The sequence below is a fragment of the Triticum urartu genome, chromosome 7A (assembly GCF_056163025.1).
Source record: "Triticum urartu cultivar PI428250 chromosome 7A, HENAU_Tu73, whole genome shotgun sequence".
Taxonomy (NCBI): domain Eukaryota; kingdom Viridiplantae; phylum Streptophyta; class Magnoliopsida; order Poales; family Poaceae; genus Triticum; species Triticum urartu.
In genome coordinates, this window is record NC_141879.1 from 530360876 (window position 1) to 530367070 (window position 6195).

Sequence of the window (6195 nt, forward strand, 5' to 3'; positions counted from 1 at the left end):
CTCATATGATCCGAGGCATAAGTCAAATTCAAATTCAAATTTAAGCCCAATTTCAAATTTGTCAAACATGCAAATAAAAATGTTCACGGTGTGGCAAATAATCCCTGGACATTTGTCATGTTGGAGCCAACCTATTTTGAATTCCCAAAATGCCCCTGGAATTAATTTTTAGTTAGCAACAATTAAATCGACCGTTTCGATTTAAATAAATATCCAACCTTTTCAAAATAAACTAAAACTCCGTGTGCTGCCTTATAATACTGTCTAGTATTTATTTGATAAGTGGCACATTTAACAAAGTTCATTTGTTAGCCAAAATAAATAATTAACAGTAGAAAAAAACAAAACTAAAAAGAATAAAAGAAATAGCAAAAGCAAAAGAAAAGGGGCCACAACCCCCCTTGCCCACCTCGGCCTCAGCCTACCGGCCCACCCAGCTGGTCGGCCCACCGGGCCCACCTCTCCCTCTCCCTTATCCTCCCACGCCCTAAAATATCTGGACAACTCCCTCCCCACTCCCCTCGATCCCCCACTCTCCCCACCCCTCCTCTGTTCCTCCCGATCGGGATCGAGGAGATCGCCCGATCCCGCGACCCAGCCGCTGCCCTTCCCGGCGCCACCACGCCGGCGCTACCTCGCCGACGCCGCCTGGCGCTGCCCCGTCGTCGTCGTCCTTATCGCGGCCCCATCCTCTTCCCCGTTCCTAGATCCGGAAGGGCCTCCCCGTCCCGACCTCATCGTCGGACACCGCTCGCCGGAGCCGCTCCGCGTCGCCTCGCCTCCCTGTCTCTCCATCGCCGGCCACCCCGAACTTCCCCGAGCCCACGGCCCTGTGCCCTACATTCCCCTCGTGAGCGCCCCCTTTTCCCATTTTCCTCGTCGCCCGACAAGCCCGCGTCGGACCACACTTGTCCACCTCCGTGCTCGCACCCTGGCCGCGCCATTCGTGCCCTGCCGGGGCCCTGCTCGCGTACGCACACGCCCACGGCCACCCCGCCGTGCTTGCCGCCCTGCCTTCGCTATGCCCGTCGCTGTGCGCGCCCACGCGCCCTGCTCACCTGCCGCAGCTCCCGCGGCTGGCCGCGCCCCCTGGCCGCGTCGCGCCGGTGCCCCTGCTGCCTCGTCCAGGCCATGGCCTCCCCCGCGCCCGGGTTCGCCCCTCCACGGGCGCACGCACCCGTTAGCCTGATTGGCCACATGGGCCTATGACAGTGGGGCCCGCCCCCAAAACAAAATTAAAGTTAGTTAAAAATAATTAAATATTAATTAATTAATCATGCTAATTAACCTGATTAACTTTTTAACTAATTGGACCGTTAATCAGTCTATGACAGAATGGACCCACGCGTCAGTTTGACCAAGTCAACTGATTGTTGACTGCTGACAGCACCCTAATGTCATGCTGACGTCATAATGGCATTTGCCTAATTAATTTATTTCTGTTAATTCTAAAAATGTTTTAAAACTTTGAAAATTATTATAAAATAATCCATAGCCCCGATGAAAAAGTTTAATACATGAAAGTTGCTCAGAACGACGACACGAACCCGGATACGCAGCTCGTTCGTCCACCACACATCCCTAGCATAGCAAACATGCAACTTTTCCCCTTCGTTTCTTCTGTCCGAAAACGCGAAACACCAGGAATACTTTCCCGGATGTATCCACCCTTTTTGCCGGTATCACCTACTGCCGTGTTAGGTCACCCCTTAGCACCGCTTGTTGCCATGCTATGTTTGTGATACCTTGTGTGCTCCGTATTTACTGTTTCTTCCCCCTCTTCTTCTCCGGTAGACTTCGAGACCGACGCTGATGCCTCTGGGTACGACTACGTCAACGACGACCCCTCCTTGCCAGAGCAACCAGGCAAGCAAACCCCCCATTGAGCATTCCGATATCGCCCATTTCTTTCCCTCTCATGCTTACATTAGAACTGCTACTGCTTTATGTATGATCCTACTCTGATGCATAGCCTGTTTTTGTTACCTGCTTTCATACCTTACCTGCTTATCCTAAACTGCTTAGTATAGGTTGGTTAGAGATCCATCAGTGACCCCACCTTGTCCCAGTTGCCTCGCTTTATGTTCGATGACTCGATCAACTTGATCGACGTCCAGGCCCCGACACCGCACATCACCCCCTAGTTGTACGACTCTGCAGAGTTACCATCAAGTGCTGAGGGTGGAACCTCTCGCATCACTCCTGATGAGATCTCTGTAGGGTAGCTATACGGTCGAGATCATCGAGGGTGATTTCCTCCTTAACCACTTCCGTTACGGCTCTGTCATGCAACCCATCAAATGTGAACCTCGAGGGTGGATCCTCTTACATTCACCTTGATGACAACATCGAGTGGAATTCACCGGGGATGATTCCTCGGGTTTTCCCCTTGGTGTTAGACACACAGTTACTATGGTTACTATGAATTTGCACTGAGCCATGTTACTAAAGACGGGTCGGCCCTAAGGGGTACCTGAGGGAGTCTTGGATTAGGGGGTCTCCGGACAGCCGGACTATCTCCATTGGCCGGACTGTTAGACTATGAAGATACAAAATTGAAGACTATGTCTCGTGTCCGGATGGGACTCTACTTGGCGTGGAAGGCAAGCTAGGCAATACGTATATGGACATCTCCTCCTTTGTAAGCGACCTTGTGTAACCCTAACCCTCTCCGGTGTCTATATAAGTCGAAGGGTTTTAGTCCGTAGGACAACAATCACAACATACAATCATACCATAGGCTAGCTTCTAGGGTTTAGCCTCTCTGATCTCATGGTAGATCTACTCTTGTAACACCCATATCATCAATATTAATCAAGCAGGACGTAGGGTTTTACCTCCATCAAGAGGGCCCGAACCTGGGCAAAACTTCGTGCCCCTTGCCTCTTGTTACCATCCGGCCTAGACGCACAGTTCGGGACCCCCTACCCGAGATCCGCCGGTTTTGACACCGACAGTACCCGCGCGAGCTTAATAGCGAGTGATGTGGAGTCGGTTTGACCTGGAAGGTGCCCGTGAGATACTTACGAGGCGTGGCCGGGCATTCTTAGCCCTTGTTGCAAGTACTCGAGACAGGGCGATGGGGTCACATCGATCGTGAGTCTCTGCTCGTTACCGCATGCTCCTAATCCACTACGATTTGGATATTTGATCCGAGGGGCCTCTGGCATGATAGCACTAACCATCACGTGGGCATAGTATGGGCGTTCTGTGTCGTATGCATCAGCCGAAGCAACTGAGCGGCGCGCGCCGGGTTGGACTGCATAAGCACCTGCCTTTTTGAAGGAGGTAGCTAGGTCTGCTCACCGGCCGCCCACGCAACATGCAGGAGTTCCCGGGGCGATGACCCATGACCCCTGGGGGCATAGGTTTAGTCCGGCATGCTGGCCTCTCTATTAAGCCTAGGTTGGGTTGCGCGTATTGTTTGGCCGAGGCCGGGCATGACCCAGGAAAGTGTGTCAGGCCGGAGTTAATCGAGCGTGGTGGGTAAGTTGGTGCACCCCTGCAGGGAAGAAAACATCTATCGATAGCCTGTCCTACGGTAACGGACACTTGGAGTTGTATCCCGATCGATACAACTAGAACTGGATACTTGTGATGAGAACTGGATGGTGATGAGAATTGGAGTGTGTTGACACTTGGATAGTATGGCTCTGGGACTGCTTTCTCACAGGTAGTCGAGAAAGGATCTCTGGCCGAGGTTGATAACACTTCTACTACTTTACTTTATGCTACTCTACTCCCTCCTGTTGCTGCAAGATGGTGGTTTCCAGAAGATGCTAGTCTTCGATAGGCTAGGCTTTCCCCTTCCCTTCTGGCATTCTGCAGTTTAGTCCACAGATACAACCCATTCCTTTGATAAAGATGCATACTTAGTTTAGATCTGATGTAAGTCTTGCGAGTACTTTGGATGAGTACTCACGGTTGCTTTGCTACTTCTTTTCCCCCATACCCGATTGTTGCAACCAGATGACGGATCCCAAGAGCTAGACGACGCCACTAATGACTACTACTACCCGGAGGATGCCTACTACTACGTGAAGACCGCAGATGACTAGGAGTAGTTAGGAGGCTCCCAGGCAGGAGGCCTTGCCTTTTCGATCATTGTTGCTTTTGTGCTAGCCTTCTTAAGGCAATCTTGTCTAACTTATGTCTATACTCAAATATTGTTGCTTCCGCTGACTCTTGTGTATTCGAGCTTATGTATTCGAGCCCTCGAGGCCCCTGGCTTGTAATATAAAGCTTGTATTATTTTAATTTGTATCTAGAGTTGTGTTGTGATATCTTCCCGTGAGTCCTTGATCTTGATCGTACACATTTGCGTGTATGATTAGTGTACGATTGAATCGAGGGCGTCACAAGTTGGTATCAGAGCCGACTGCCTATAGGATCCCCCTTTCCAACTACTTGGCCGAAGTTGAGTCTAGAAATCAAAAACCATTTTATTAACTTGGCTGTGTGTCTTATGGGCCCACGTCGCCAATTGGGTGGTATTAGGATCTTTTATTCCTCGTCTATACTCTGGGACTCTGATCTCTCTTCTATTTTCGGGTTAAATGATTTTACTAACTCAAACATTAGGATCTCGTGATCACATCCACCCAGAGAGCCCCTTATTTCAGATGATCGATTGCTGCATCAGAAGATTCCGAAGATACTCTACGATATTCTCTGAGACTTTGTGCCTGTTGCCTTTGCAATTCCCTACCACCGAAATATCCTTATGGATAACTACACACACTTGCCAATCTTACATTTTATCCCATTGATCTTGTTGTTACCAGATGCCCTGAACTGCTCACCTTTGTTCCGAGAATCCTTTGAGCTTACTGCCTTGCAGTTCCTTGACATCTGAATACCCCTACGGATAACTTTGTGCACCTATCGAGTATCCTCTCATCCTCAGTTGATTCATGTACTTCACAAAAGTCTACGTAATACCATTCATTCTTGTGAAAATCCTCAACAGCCTATTGTTCTTGAATTTCTTGCTTGCTTGCATTATGGTTAGTACCATAAGTCTAGTAATCTTATTGTCAGCCTTTGTCATTATCATTTTGAGTCCGTTGATACAATATGTTGCGAATGCTCGCAATCCTCAATCAGATCCTAAAATTCATCCTTCCAGCTCAGACGTCATTTTAACATATGCTGAATCTCGACCAATCAAATCGCCACCGATTGTACCCCTAAGGCTATTCTACCTATCCATCCCTAATCAGAGCATTGCTTCTGATCGCTTGTCTTGGAATTCATAATTCCTTTGCAATTGAGCTTTGAGTTAGTTAGTTGTTTCTATAATCTGATCTCCTTGCATTCTTCTTCCTCTGGTTGAATATTGATGCTCACATCGGATCCCTTGTGGACCACCAGACCCCCCTTTTTTGGATTTTATCCGACAACGTCCTTCATATTCAATAAGCTTGTGAGCTTTTCCTCAGATACATAATGCTTTTGGTAAATTGTATCCTCCGCTTTCTCAAGCGTGCTCTACTACCGAGCCTGTGTTATTTATTCTCGAAATTTATGATATATGTTCCTAAGATGCCCCGGTGGGTTGAATCTATGCCTTCCCTAATCTGTGTGAACTCGAAAGTTATGCGGGTTATACTCTACTGGCTTTTCGTCAGATAAAATTTCAATACTACAGCTTCATCAAGAGCGAGAAGTAAAATGAAAGGTTATGCATTGTAGAAGTGGGAGTCGACCCTGAACCTTGTGTTCATGCCCACGGACACGGTGTGGAACTTATCATGAAAGCTTCTTGCAAGGATATTTAATCATTTGAATAATTCTTCCGGTATCGTGAACTGGATCCCTTGTAGTGATGGTCCTGACCATATTTCCTCCTTGATCCCATTTACTGGGTAAGTTACAATTACTTATCCTCTGCAAATCATTCCCCCGTCCAACAACTACTCCGATTTACCTTCTGGCATTACACCTAGTACTTGATACTGGGAAGCTTTATACCCCATCACATCATTCCTAGCCCGATTGGCTATATTTTTTATCGTGTCAACTTTTAACTGTGCTACCTGGTTCTTATGCCTGGAGCAACTTCTGACGATGAGCTAAGCTTACGTCGATATTCCTCATCTTATCATTTCACCTCAAACAACAAGCTTGACTTTGAGCTTGTGTCGGATCCGTGGTTCCCATAGCCTTTCACTTCATCCTTCCTTTTCTACTCGA

At 48.1% G+C, this 6195-nt stretch overlaps 1 long non-coding RNA gene across 1 annotated transcript; it reads left to right on the forward strand.

Annotated features, from left to right (window-relative positions):
- Window positions 1-525: 525 nt before the first annotated feature.
- On the forward strand, window positions 526-4281 carry LOC147960294 (uncharacterized). The gene is made up of 3 exons (XR_015611814.1): window positions 526-850; window positions 1795-1866; window positions 3970-4281. It is a non-coding gene; the product is annotated as an uncharacterized LOC147960294 (long non-coding RNA).
- The last annotated feature ends 1914 nt before the right edge of the window (window positions 4282-6195 follow it).